This window comes from Engraulis encrasicolus, unplaced genomic scaffold (genome assembly GCF_034702125.1).
Source record: "Engraulis encrasicolus isolate BLACKSEA-1 unplaced genomic scaffold, IST_EnEncr_1.0 scaffold_76_np1212, whole genome shotgun sequence".
Classification (NCBI taxonomy): domain Eukaryota; kingdom Metazoa; phylum Chordata; class Actinopteri; order Clupeiformes; family Engraulidae; genus Engraulis; species Engraulis encrasicolus.
Genome location: NW_026946104.1, coordinates 142877 through 158413, shown reverse-complemented (window position 1 = coordinate 158413; position 15537 = coordinate 142877).

The window sequence follows — 15537 nt, the reverse complement described above, 5'->3', positions numbered from 1 at the left end:
ATGCCTGTGTGTTCTAGAATGCCTGTGTGTTCTACAGTAGAATGTCTGTGTATGTGGACAGGTTGTGCCCTCTAGTGGCCTCTGGGTGTATTGTCCTGCTCTTCAGAATAAACCTGTTCAACACATCATCACATTCAGCCTTTTATTTGTCCTGCACATTTCCTGGCATGTGCAACACAATCTTCACCTTCAACTGAATCCCACTGAGCGGCAGGAACATGCTATGGGGCACCTAAGTCTCCACCCCTTCCGGGCGGCTTATGGGGCTGGCAACGCAAAAACTTTTGACTGGGCTGTAATGGACTGATCAAAGCTATTTTCCGATCCACCTCTCATTTCCCCGTCAATCACACATATGCTGTGCCTCAGAATTAATAACAACCAATGGTGTGCTTGTTGACTTCACTTGGCAAGCGATTTTTGAGTTGTGTGTGTGCAAAAATATACAATTATTTGGACTACACAACAGACGTCGCATGTCCGACGTGCAGCCACTTAAGCTGCGGTGCAGCGGTAGGGTTGGCTGTGCCTCGGTTCACGTCAGATATGCGAGGCGCACGTGTAGTCTCTAACACAGTTTTGCACAAAAGCTAAAATAATGTTTCTTGCGTGTCGAAAATGAGTGGTCTTACGACGCAAATCCAAACCTTTCAAATTCACTGTCACCATATGTGAAATCCGGAGCACATGCCAAACGGGATGAGGATTTAGCTTGACTCGCTCCATTAACTCTCATTCAAAATTTTGAGAGCTCCAGCCCCATGGATCGGAAATAGAAGGGCGTGACTTAGGTGCCCCATAAGGAAGTTGTAGCATATCTTTCATTCGTCAGAGGGTGACAGCAACAATTGCAAGGCAGGGGGAAGGGGAGCACTAAATCCTTACAGAGGTCCCCGGTATTGTGTGGAGCTCACTAAGCTGGGGTCCGTTTCTCAATTCTTGTCGTTGCTAACCGTCTTAAGACCGTCTTAATACCGTCTTACCGTTCCCTTGGATTTAGTGGTGAGCGTCGCTGTTGAGAGAGAGTTGAGTCGCTCTTACGAAGGACGTTGCTACCGTCGTTAGCAAAGACGCTTTCGAGATACGGACCCCTGTGCGGAAATACAGGTTGGGTAAGAGCCAGGCGAATGGTTCCTCAGGGTATTTGGTAAATGGGGGTAAAATCTGTTTAATAAGCGTATTAAATGTAGGATTACACTCTGAACTCCAATATAGTCTGTAATAAGATTGTGAATAAAATTACTATATCACCTTAACAATTTCACTGTATTACCTTATCAAATTGACCTGAAAGAAAAAACACAGGAGACAGAGGTAATATTTAAAATCTGCGAGCGACGGGTTATCTGCCCTTACAGATGGTACATTGAAAATGGCAGCCCACTCCACNCGAGACGTAGCCAAGCTTTTATTGGTCCTAAAAGCTAACGTCATCTTTCAAAGTTATCAATTTCATCAGTGGTGGACAGTAACGAAGTAAATGTAATTCGTTACTGTACTTAAGTAACATTTTCATACTTTCATACTTTACTCAAGTATTTTTATTTGGTAAGACTTTATACTTTTACTTCACTACATTTCAAAGCAAAATTTAGTACTTTCACTTCGTTACATTTACAGAAACACTCGTTCCTTACTCGTTCCTTTTTTTATTTAAGGCGATGCACGGCAGGAGAATTAATTAATTTTGAATGCTTGGTCAAATGAACGCTGGTGTGAAGAAAGTGAAACTGAATCCGATTGGCAGACTCAGAGATTCGCCATTGTGATTGGTTGTAATGTGTCACGTGACAACAAGCTCTACTGTACAGAATTAGTTTTAGAAGACAAGCAGAGACAAATCACTGATGTGTCCATTGCGACTTGCAAGACGAAGTGAAATAAGAAGAAACGGTACTTACTAGTGACATGCGGAAGCACAGCAAAACAATAAAGCAGGCGACAATAACGTCGTTAGAGTATTAATCTGCATGTCGTATTCGTTGTCTGAGGGGGAGAGGTTTAGCTCGCATGCTGCACTCGCCTGCCACTAAGACGAAATTTGTTAGATATAGGCTTCGCGTTTGAACTGAATAATCAGCGAATTGTTACTAATGTACTGCTTATTTGACTTACTGTGCTATATCTGTGTTGTGGCTTACAACAGTCACATAATTGCCGTTTTTGTAGCGTGTTGGTTTCTTGAGTCAAGTACACAGGATGCCTAAACATGCTGCTCATTCCAAACCATCCAGGCGCACAACTCCGGGATAGCCTTCTTTCCCCTCAGTACAGTATTTTCTGAAGTAGTTAGGGTAAACAACAGTAACAAAGTAAGACTTTGGCTAAATATAGGCCCAGTGATGTGCGCAGGCACAAAATGCCTTTTCATGATCAGACAGATAAATGTTCCAATGAAGTTGTATCAAGTACGCTATTGCATCTAGCGAATACAGACCATTACAAGTGTATGAAGAAGATGTTCCTATCTTTAAAGGTAGCTTAGAATCGCAAGAAGTCTGTTTGTCCATACATAGGCCTAAGCCAACTTTAACATAACCAAACACATAATAATAATAATAATAATAATAATAATAATGAGAAGAAGAAGAAGACTTCTAAAGTCTACCAAAACCATAATAATTATTATAACAAAAAATATACATAAAGTAGCCTACTTTATAGGCTACTCTAACTCCTTGCTGTCACAAATAAGTAGGCCTACTGGACTGTAGGCCTATGGCTGGGGGGTATTGTAGTAGTTGTTCTAATAGGCATATAATCAATTTCAGCCTAATCATTTTTAATATTAATGGCCCTTTCATTTGTCCTTTTGCATGTTAGGGTCAGTATTAAATGTTTAGAGAGGTAACAATGAACTTCTGATGCTATAACATCCATAGACTTAGGCCTTCTCCACAGTGTTTCTGAGGCCTGTTATGGCCTAGTTCGAACATGTTGGTATAGCCTATGTAAGTCAGAGGATATTTGATTAGATATGACCAAACTAACCAGGCCTACAACACTTAAATATTAAAATTGCACCTAAGGCTTAATTTTTAAGTTTTTACTTTTTACTTTTAATACTTAAGTATTTTTGACGGCACATACTTTTGTACTTCTACTCAAGTAAAAAAGCGAGGTGAATACTTTTACTTTTACTTGAGTCGTTTTTGATGCAAGGTAACTGTACTTTTACTCAAGTACATAACTGGTGTACTTCGTCCACCACTGATCTTCATGTCAACCTGGAAACATCTGGCTATCTGCCAGGACAATTGTAGGAAGAGTCCCCCTGACTGGGAAAGCAGGAAGGGCCAGCATCGCAGGGCCAGGAAACCCACAGACGCAGAGACAGACAGAAATACAGAGAGGAAAAGCAGACAAGACAGAAAACAACTTAAGTAATAGCGACCTATATGTATGAATTCAAATGGATATATTTTCATAAAATGTATAAATGCAATGAATTTATTCACATAGATCTTTATGAAACATCATAATTCATTCAAGGAAAAGCAAGACATGGCAAAGCAAGGCAAGGCCTTACAAAGTTTATTTGTATAGCACATTTCATACACAGGTGCAATTCAATAGGCTTCAACAACAAAAAAATCTCAATGGGAGTGAATACAGCGATCTCAAAATTGTAGCAATGTGGTCAAACTTTCTTGTTTTCGTAAAAACCCTTGCTGCTGCATTTTGGATTAGTTGAAGCTGTTTAATGATCTTTTTGGGGGAGTTCTGTAAAATGACTATTGCAGTAATCAACCGTACCAGAAATAAAGGCGTGTATTAGCTTCTCCAGATCATGTTTTGACATCAGGCCTGTATTAGCTTCTCCAGATCATGTTTTGACATCAGGCCTGTATTAGCTTCTCCAGATCATGTTTTGACACAAGGCCTGTATTAGCTTCTCCAGATCATGTTTTGACATCAGGCCTGTATTAGCTTCTCCAGATCATGTTTTGACATCAGGCCTGTATTAGCTTCTCCAGATCATGTTTTGACATCAGGCCTGTATTAGCTTCTCCAGATCATGTTTTGACATCAGGCCTGTATTAGCTTCTCCAGATCATGTTTTGACATCAGGTCTCTACATCAGGCCTGTATTAGCTTCTCCAGATCATGTTTTGACATCAGGCCTGTATTAGCTTCTCCAGATCATGTTTTGACATCAGGTCTCTACATTTAGAAATGTGTTTAGGGGTGAAATGTAGACTTAGTAATGGCTGTCATGTGACTGTTGAAGATCAGGTCACTGTCAATGAGGACACCAAGGTAGTTACCTGTATCGCTTGCTTTCAGTTCCCTAGTAAATTTTTAGTCTCTCCCCCCTTTTCCCAAATATAATTATTTCAGTTTTATCTGTGTTTAGCTGGAGGAAATTGTGAGACACCCAGAACATATTGAACTACATTCTGGGCTACTCCCAATATCACCTGTTATATTACAGTCATTATAATCCCAATATCACCTGTAGTCAGGGTCATTTTTCCAAAAAGTTGACACCTGAAGGCAAATCATGTTAATTTTCGGCATACAACTGATTAAGGGGTATTCAAGGGTGCTGAATCCAAATCTGCCGTATGCCGGACGCAAAAATGTACCGAAATGCCTCAAACGGGCAAAATCCAATATGGCCGCCGCCACCGTGTTAAAATCCTGCAATCACTTTTCTTTTGGACTAAATAAGGTATGAATTATATTTATGTTTTCAGACATGGGGAAAGCCATTATGTCATCAGATTTAAGCTCAGATTGGAAGAAAATGCTTATGTCATTGGCTGGCAGCCATTTTAAAAGCAGAGAGCCTCATATTGTCAGCGATTTTTTACATTTTTACTAATCTTTCAAGATTCACAGAAAAAAATGCTCTTTGTCTCTGTGAACACAAATACTACAGCAAACTGCACTGAACTGTCTACTTTCACCTGAAAAAAGAAGTTTGTGTCTACCTTTTTCCATTCTTTAGTTATGGGCAGTAGAACATGGGATGACACCACAAAAAAACACAGATTTTTGACCCCAAAATACTGCACTTCTCTCTGCCCATATTTTTGGTTTAAAGATGGCCTCTCAACGTCATTTGATTAATATTGCTGTGTTCCCCATTGTTATTGAATGTGTTACGCATTGGTCCTGTTTTAAAAAACGTTCTGGTTGCTTTGTTTCAAGCCGTTTTTGCAAGCCAGCAAGGTGGCTTGTGGAGAAACGAGAGGGTGTTCCGTGTTTCTCGTGGAAATGCGTCTCTGATTGGCTCAGTCCTCCTGTTCTTGGATAGAATGTAATGGGAAACAGAGGGTCTTTCTCAAATGCAAGGCCAGTGTCCTTCCAAGTGTATCAGCCTAATTAGGCACGCCCAGTGATTGGATACCCTTTATTAGTCATACCCAGTGATTGGATATTCTGTAGAGTTCACCAAAAAGTATCCAATCACTGGGCGTGACTAATTAGGCTGATACACTTGGAAGGACACTGGCCTTGCATTTGAGAAAGACCCAGAGTCGCCACTTCTCCGGGTGGTACTGCACTATAGGGGCGCCAACGGAGGCGTGCATGCTCCATTCAGGGCTGTGCTCTTTCGACAGCAACCCCTAGGCGAGCTGCAGGCACGGAGCAACCAGAGTGGGCTTGCTCTATGGATGAGGCTTTGTGCTGTGTGTGTACCTGAGAGTAGCAACCAGCTGATAGCTAAGCTAAGCTAGATTTCGGGCCACCAGACGTTGCTTGTATTGAAAACAAGCAGAAAAAAATTAGTCGACATGTTTTTAGAAAAATGGGTCGACATAAACCTTTGTGGGCAACACCTTCTTTCGACGTGACGAAACACAGAAAGGCTTTCGTGATTCGCTCATTTCTCTGCATTATTTATGTCAATTGGGAAACACCGGGAAACACAGCCAGGCGAGGTGACGCACCTCTATGAGAGCCTTGCAAGTGAGTTTAACTTGGGGTGACTGTCCAATCTTTGAAAGGAGTGAGTAAAACTCTTTTATCGGAAGTTGGCATTTAAGGACATATTGTCTTTGATAGTGTTCATGTTTGATGTGCAACATTTTCAGGGGGTTTGAAGGGTGCTTAATGCCAATATGATGTATAAATAAATGTACATTCCCATAGTACATCAAAATGAAGGAATCCAATATGGCAGCCGTCACCAGTCTACAGTGTACGTTTCTTTGATTACACAAGGTAAACTCTTAAGTACATTATGTAGCATTAGGTTTTCATACAGGGAGAATTCATTTCCATACTCAGATTTAAGATAGATATCAAAGGAAATTATTTCAGTGTAGTCTGAATTCATGATTGCAACAGGAACATACGGTGACACCACAAAAAACAACATTTTTTGACCCCAAAATACTGCACTTGTCTCAACCCACATTTTTGCTTTAAGGACAAAGTGCCTTTGATAGTGTTCATGTTTGATATGCAGCATTTTCAGGGGTTTTGAAGGGTGCTTAATTCAAATATTCAAATATGCTGTGTATTAGGCTCAAAAACCTCTTTAATAGGCCTACCTCAAAATGAATTAATCGAATATGGACGCAATCACCAGACAAGGTGGACTCTTAATTACATTGTAGCTATAGGTTGTCATACATGGAGAATTCATCTCCATACTCAGATTTAAGATTAGAATCAAATGACATGATTTCATAGGTTGAATTCATGTTTACAAGTGACAGTTGACTTTCATGTCAATAAGCTGTTCTTTTGAATGATTTTTTTTTTATTTTAATGCTTATTATAACATGATGCAATAAGTCCACCTCAATCCACCTCTTCCATTATGAGACAAATGTACACACATAAGCCTGAATGTGTCTAAATATAATATGCACATCTACATTTTGTGCATTAGGAATTCATTGTTTGCCGATTTTATTGCGGCGCTTACATTATATCTTTGAATGGTGGAAAGGTGAAACGTGGATCAAAACAGTTTATGTTATTGTGAGGAATTTACTTGATATATGTTAACTCCTTCCCAACCATTAGGCCTATCAACCTCCTCCTCTCCAGTGATTTGGCAGGACACACAATATCATGCACTGCATGGCACTTTTGCTGCAAATGCAACAAAAGCAAAGTATGATGTTTTGCAATGATCAGTCCTATCTAATTCAGATGTCACATGGTTACATAAAATGCCCCACATTATCAAATCTCTATATTGAGTCAGGCCCACATACCCCTTCCTATCCTCCTGCCAGTCACCGAAGTGGGATGGGTGGTATTGGACAGGGCTTTAGTCCCACTGCTCCTGTATCTGCCACTTATACATGGGTTCTCATTGTTTATCAACACAATGTTATGAAGAGGGGCAAGACACTGGCAGCCAACCATGTGAGCTATTTTTTTTTGACAGACAGCGGTTTCCAACAATCAGAGGCTGAGTTGTGCGCGGCTAGGTTTGCAGTCAGGTTATAAACAAAATTTAGAACCCATGTATTCTCAAGGCACACAAAGACATCACAACTTGTGCTTGCCTCATCCAACACTGCATCTGCAAGAAGTGACATGGAGTACATGGAATCAAGCAGTTGCTGCAATTCAGCAACTCCAGGAGGGGTGATTAGGAATAGGTTAACTTAGTATACCAAGTAAACAATTTTGGTTAGAGTAGAGGAGGGTGACTGTATGTGCATATACATTTGTCCAACAATAAAGCAATCACTAACCACTTCACCAGAGGGCTAGGATCATTAGTGGGACAGTCAGAGCCTGTCACAAAGAAAGTATGACTTTTACAGTATTTCTCAATTGGTTTTGTACATTTCTCGAATCTCTCTCACAATTTGCAAAACATAATATTCATTCTCAAAACAGCTTTAACAAATGGCAAAACACTGTGGATAACCTGCAAAACTGAGTCTCTTGCTCAAAACCCTTAGTTTGTCTTTCAAAACCAAGTTTTTGCGTCAATGAACGCATCAGCGCCAGCAGAATGGTTAGTCATTGTGTCATAGTGTATGGACAAGCTAGTGAAATCAATTTCTCATGTTGTCAATTGAATGGTACACTCTTGAGGATCTTTTCTGAAGCGAAATGTTGTTCAGATTGGATGGGAAATGTTGTAAATTTGGCTTTATATTACATTGATCAGATAAGATTGAGATAGTTTCATGCACTCAGTGACAAAGCTTTTTGAGTGATATGACAAAAGCAATTAATAATGTACGAAATCACTGAGAATTGTACACAGCCATGGCATGGTAGACGAGAGCATTTGCTATATGCCGAAAACAATGAGAAACTGATTTGACCATGTGCACAGGTAACACCAGGAAGACACAATTGAACAAAGACTTTTGAGAATCATTATTCTGTTGTGAGAAATGTACAAAACCAATTGAGAAAAACTGTAATGTATGCTGATGACATTACCTTAGTGGCACATATCGCTGACACAGACACCCCCGACACAAGACATCAACAGCCAAGGACAGTAGAGCAAGTGGTAGTTTTTAGGTACCTAGGCATAGAAATGTAGCCTGGTCCTGACCATCCCTACTACCATTTCATTTCGAATTCATGGTCTGGAGGTTGTTTGATCTGACGAGATTGCAGGAAGCGGGAAGGATATGTTCGGAAAAATCAGGACAAGTTGTTGAACAAACATGTCTGACGTCTATCTTTGGCGATGCAGGACAGACATGTCTTTCAGAATATCGTACCGTAGGATAAAATTACAACATAGGACAGTTTGTCAGAACGACGGCCAAATCCTACCGGCAACATCGCTCCACAGAAAACTGGTATCAGACGTAGTGTGGAGTCAAGTCTCTTGGCGGAAGTACGTAGGATGGTGCGCAAGGCTAATAGAAATGGGCACCCTTCTGTCTTTCTCACAGCACATGAACACAATGAACACAATATTCAAAAAAGGACATTCCAAGTCAGCAAGGACATTCTGATTTTTGATACCTCCTCCTCGTATAACTTAACCCATTGTGTCCTGGAGACATATAGGCCTACAGGTTTTTCAGGATCTTGAGATTTTAGCTGTTTTATTAACTATGTGGGTATGTTAGAGCTGAATGAACACATTACAATGCAAGGGGAGGATATTGGCTTTTAATAACTCCTTTCATGTTTGTATGTGCTTCGGAGGCTGAGATATTGCGGATTTAATAGGAAGAGGGCACCCTTTCCCAAAAAGGGCTTAGGACAAAATGGGTTAATTAGCAGTCCATTTTTGAATATTGTGTTCATGTGCTGTGAGAAAGACAGGGAGGTGCCCATTTCTGTGCCTAGGCACCTTAAAACTACCACTTGCTCTTCTGCCTGCCATTGGCTCTCTCTCTCCAGCTGAGCACGAGCACCGTTATTGATATACTGCAGATGTACATTCCAGTATATTTTAACTATTCCAATTTAAAGTCTACTTGCACAATTCTACCAACAGAAGATAACAGACAGACTCTCTTTTCCTCCTGCTCCCCTGTTCAGCAGGGCTGGATCCCCACATGGCTGCATGCTGAGCCCCCATCTAAAGTCTATCCGTCCATGACTGCAGTAGGGTACAGGTCTTTTCGTCGAATGGATTGTTGAGAGGGGACCATTCGAACAAAACGTTGGACCATTCGTATAAGGCAGGGGATCTTTCGTCGAGGACGTTCCGTCTACCGCAAAAGCCTACGAAACGTCCTTAAAATTGAACTAAAGATCCTTAGGTTTGAACTAAACGTCCCTTCAGCCTGCCTATATTAGAAATGTAAATCAGCTTTTTTAATGCTCATTTTCACGGGTTTTGTTTATTTAAATATGTAAATCAGCTGTTTATAACGCTCATTTTGGTCAGTTTTGTTTTTTGTTGATTAAAACATGTTTGCTGTTTTTAGATGTGCTTTATAAATAAAATGTACTTACTCATTTTAATTGGTATGTTGTTGTTTTTTTTACGTTTATGCCGTTACATTTTTTGACAATTTACGTTTGCGCCTTACATTTTTGACAATTATCTAGGTTACTTTCTACGCCTTACATTTCTGGAACAATATTTGAGAAGCTTTTTTTTCACTTTTACTCCGTTACTTTACTCCGTTAAATTTTTTGACAAATATCTGTAGGCCTATGTTACTTTCTACTCCTTACATTTCTGGAACAGTATTTGAGTAGCCCCATCTGCGGGCAGAGAGGCGGGACCAAGCACAGCCTTGTCGCTTTGAATCAGGGCAGCGTGCGTCTAGAAGTCTTGACCACTGAGCACATTTGGTTGTCATGCAGCGAGTTTTCTGACTTTCCGGTAACTTTTTAGATGAAAGCTTCTAGCTACCGTCGTCTGGGGGTCTGGAATATAGCCTACCTATGTGTGGAGAGTAGGCCTATAGCTTCACTATTCAAATGAAATGCAAAGCACCAGCAACAAGAGAAAGCTGTCTGCCGACACTTTGATGTTTCTGATTCTGAATGACAACAAATAGTTCGCGCATGACCAGAAAAGATACAACAGTGTTGGAAAACATAGCCTACAGAATGCACCCATGTTAAATCCATGCTACGGTTTAAAGAGAGAGAGAGAGAGAGAGAGAGAGAGAGAGAGAGAGAGAGAGAGAGAGAGAGAGAGAGAGAGAGAGAGAGAACGTCCCTTCAGGCTGCTATATTTTTTTGTTGGAAATTGTCCTCCAATCCCTTCAAGCCTTCAGGCTGCCTATTTTGTAAATGTTTCAAAATGTAAATCAGCTGTTTTTAACGCTCATTCTAACGTTTTTTGTTGATTAAAAAATGTAATTCAGCTATTTTTCACGCTCATTTTAACTGTAAAGGCAATAGTCTTGAGCAATTATTTTATTTGTATTAGGCCTCTTTATTAAATCAAGTCAAGTCAAGTCAAGTAGTCAAGTAGGTTTTATTGTCAATTTCTTTACATGCACTGGTCATACAAAGAATTTGAAATTACATTTCTTGCTTTCCCATACAGACATAGACTAATCTAGGTAAGGACATAGACAGTATAGACATAGACAGTACTTATACATGGACTTAAGACAGTATGGACATAGACAGTGCTCATACAGACATTTAAAGTGCAAGACTGGACAACAGAAGACTTGTAGAGGACATACATTAAGATGTATTTGTTGTGCTTTTGTGCTTTTCCTAAAAAAAAGTCCTTTATAGCGTTCTGACATGGTAATAGTAGCATTTTGAAGAAAAATAAATATTAAAAAGGTCTGTCAAGTACACCAGCAGCAGTGTGTGTGTGTGTGTGTGTGTGTGTGTGTGTGTGTGTGTGTGTGTGTGTTTAGTGCAGGTAGAAGGTGCAGTGTGCGTCTTGTGTGTGTGTTCGTGTGTGTGTGTGTGTGTGTGTGTGTGTGTGTGTGTGTGTGTGTGTGTGTGTGTGTGTGTGTCAGTGTGTGTATGTTTGGGTTTAGTGCAGAAAGTGCAGTGTGCTTGTGTGTGTGTGTGTGTGTGTGTGTGTGTGTGTGTGTGTGTGTGTGTGTGTGTGTGTGTGTGTGTGTGTGTGTGTGTGTGTGTGTGTGTGTGTGTGTGTGCATGTTTTGAGTAAGTGCAGGTTGAAAGTTCAGTCACAAGTATAGTAGTGCAGGTGGAATGTTCAGTCGCAGATATGGTGGTGGGGGATGGGGGGGGGGTTGTCAGTGGCCTTGCTGGCTAGAGGCTGACAGTGGAGGGAGAGTGGGTTGAGTGTTCAGCATCTTGATCGCTTGGTGCATTGTGCTGCTCGCCAGCCTGGTGGTACGGGAACGGAGGCGCCTGTACCTCTTTCCAGAGGGCAGGAGGCTGAACAGTTTGTGTGCAGGGTGGCTTGTGTCTTTGATGATCATCAGTGCTTTCCGGGTGAGGCGTGTGGTGTAAATGTCCTGCAGGGAGGGGAGTCGTACTCCAATGATCTTCTTCGCTGTGTTCACAACACGCTGGAGTGTCTTCCTGTTTTTCTCCGTGCAGCTTCCTCCCCACACTGTGATGCAGTTGGACACAACGCTCTCTATGGTTCCTCTGTAGAATGTTGTCATGATGGAGGGTGTAGCACTTGCCTTCTTTAGTTTGCGCAGGAAGTAGAGACGCTTATGGGCCTTCTTCGCCAGTGATGTGGTGTTGGTGGTCCAAGAGAGGTCGTCGCTGATGTGCACTCCAAGGAACTTGGTGCTGCTCACTCTCTCCACAGCATCGCCGTCGATGGTCAGTGGTGGCAGTTGTTTTTGGACCCTTTGGAAGTTGACAACAATCTCCTTGGTCTTGTTGACATTCAGCAGGAGGTTGTTGTCTTTGCACCATCTGGCCAGCAGGTCTACTTCTTCTCTGTAGTGAGTCTCATCGCCCTTGGTGATGAGGCCCACCAGTGTTGTATCATCCGCAAACTTCACTAGATGGTTAGTGCTGTGGGTCGTTGTGCAGTCGTGTGTCAGCAGCGTGAACAGCAGGGGGCTGAGAACACAACCTTGCGGAGCTCCCGTGCTCAGGGTCAGGGTGCTCGAGGTGTTGTTCCCTACCCGTACTGCTTGTGGTCTTTGCATCAGGAAGTCCAGCAGCCAGTTGCAGAGGGAGGTGCTGAAACCTAGTTTGTCCAGTTTTCTGATGAGTTGTTGTGGTATTATGGTATTGAATGCTGAACTGAAGTCAATGAACAGCATTCTCACATATGAGTCTTTATTGTCCAAGTGGGTGAGGGCTGGATGGAGGGCAGAGCAAATTGCATCCTCCGTGGATCGCTTGGCTCGGTATGCGAACTGGTAGGGGTCTAGGGTGGGGGGTAGGGTGGCTTTGATGTGTGACAGGACTAGCCGTTCGAAGCACTTCATGATTATGGGCGTCAGTGCTACAGGACGGTAGTCATTGAAGCATGATGGTGATGATTTCTTCGGCACAGGTATGATGGTAGCAGCTTTGAAAAGTGATGGGATGACTGCTTGCTCCAGAGAGATGTTAAAGATGTCTGTGAAGACATCCTTCAGCTCTTCTGCACAATCCTTCAACACTCGGCCTGGTATGTTGTCTGGGCCAGCTGCTTTGCGTGGGTTGATGGTGGCCAGTGTCCTCTTAACACTGGCAGAGGACAGGTAAAGGGGTTGATCATGGGGGGGAGGGGGAGTTTTCTGTGGGTGAGTGTCATTTTGTGCTTCAAAGCGGGCAAAGAAACTGTTCAGGTCGTTTAGCAGAGAGGTGTTGTTGTCACAGCTTCGTGGTGCAGGCTTATAGTCCGTGATGGCCTGTATGCCCTGCCACAGGCTCTGTGCATCTCTGCTGTCTTTGAAGTGTGTTGCTATTTTGTCTGAGTATTCCTTTTTTGCTTTCCTGATGCCCTGGGACAGGTTAGCCCTTGCTGTCTTTAGGCCAGCTACGTCTCCTGCTCTGAAGGCTTTGTCTCTGGCCCTCAGCAGTCGGTGAACGTCTCCTGTGAACCATGGCTTCTGGTTGGCCCTGGTAGTGATGTGTTTTATTTCTGTAACATCATCGATGCATTTTGTGATGTAGGAGGTCACGGTGTCTGTGTACTCCTCAATGTCAATGTGATTGCTGTGGGTAGCAGTTGTTTTGAAAATGTCCCAGTCTGTGGTTTCAAAGCAGTCCTGAAGTCGTGAAATGGCTCCCTCAGGCCATTTTCTCACCTCCTTCTGAACTGGTTTGGTGAGTTTTGCCTTTTGTCTGTAAGCTGGCAGTAGCAGAATTGTCGTGTGGTCTGATGATCCAATGTGGGGGATGGGCTTTGCCTTGTATGCTCTTCTGATTTGTGTAAACGAGGTCCAGGGTGTTTTGTTCTCTTGTTGGGAAGTTGACATGTTGATGAAATTTTGGAAGTACTGTTTTGAGATTTCCGTGTTTGAAATCTCCCAGTACCACTGTGAAGGCATCTGGGTGTGCATCTTGTTGTTCACTGATGCCCCGATGCAGCTCGTTCAGTGCCTCGCTTTTGACGCCATTGTTGTTGCTGGGTGGGAGGTAGACGGCGACTAATAGGATAGCGGATATTTCTCTGGGTAAATAGAAGGGACGGCACTTGATGATCATGAACTCCACTCGTGGAGAGCAGTGCCTCTGTACTACCGTAGCATTATTGCACCAAGCATCATGTGTGTAGACACATATTCCTCCCCCTCGTTTTTTCTCTGCAAGGGCTCTGTCCGCTCGGTGGCACGTTAGTTGTTCCAGTTGTAAAGCCGAATCGGGTATGCCGTCGTTCAGCCATGATTCGGTGAACACCGTAACGCAGCAGTTCCTCACGGTTTTGTTTGCTGATCTTAGTAGCCGTATGTCATCCATCTTATTGTCCAGAGATCTGACGTTTGCCAAGAGAATTGATGGTATTGCTGGACGAGTTGGGTTGGCTGCAAGCCGTGTCTCGACGCCACCTCGTTTGCCCCTTTTCCTAATTCTTGAGCGTCGCTTTCGGTGTCGGCATAGCGAGGCAGACGGGTCCGATGTAGTCCTATGCCGCCGGAGAATTCCTAGTTCTTCCAGGGTCTTCATTGGTACATCCAATACATTGTTTAAGTTGTCCATTCTTATCTGCAACAGCTGTTGCCGACTGTACGTGCGTTCCGACATATTTTCCGACGATAGACATTTCGAAAGACACATTTTAACACAAATAAACACTGAAAGTTGGGAAAGCAAGGGGCTGCTGCAACCTACGTGCGCCGCCGCCGGAAGTAACAGAAATAAATAAGCTGGTAGCTACCTATTTTGGCCTCGTTATTAAATAAGCTAACTGCCTATTTTGTTTTAGGTTTCGTTAGAATTCCTCCGTAGTTCTACTTGTCAGACATAGCCTAGAACTACTTGTAATTTGCACTATTGGTGGAATCGTTTTACGCAAACAAAATAGACACACGAGAAATCCCCAACACATATCCTCAGCATAATATTGCAACACACACTTTGCACAATGATATTGAATGAGTCCAATGTTCTTGCAACACTTTTCCCCTGCCCACATCAACATGAATGGAACATTCTTCCTAGCGTGCGCTCTCGCTTGAAGGTGATTGCGATGTGGGTTTGAAAGTCAGTTTTCACTTCGCGACTCTAGAGCAAATCAGCTGGTACTGCGCCGCTTGCTTGCTGGTCAATAAACGTTGAACTGAACCGTTTTGTGTGCGTGTATGCATGCGTAAAGCCTACCTACGTCTGCCCATGCCACGCGATGCATAGACAGTTCCAACACCAAATAATAAAGAGCAGGCTACATCAGAGCAGTGAGTCTTTAAATTCAGTGAAACGGTGAGAAGTTTTTTTTTTTTTTGTAAGTGGTTGCAACCATGCATGTTTTCTGTGGAAAACATCAGGTCCTCATGGCGACGCCAGGCTTGCTGAAAACGGTGACAAACACATTTAGAATACACATTTCTTAATGGGAAGTTGTTAAGAACAAAGTGTTCGCTAATGGGCATGAAGTCTTGTCATGCAAATGACCTGCCGTGTTCAGTGGAAGCCATCCCCCCTCCCGCATAGACAAGGCAACCCTTTCAACAGGGCCACACAGAGTGGACAGTGGAATGCTGCTTGAAATAAGTCGATAATGAATAAAATATTACGCGCAACGTCTACAAGAAAAGTAATGGCTATTATTACCGTTGCGCGTAAAGA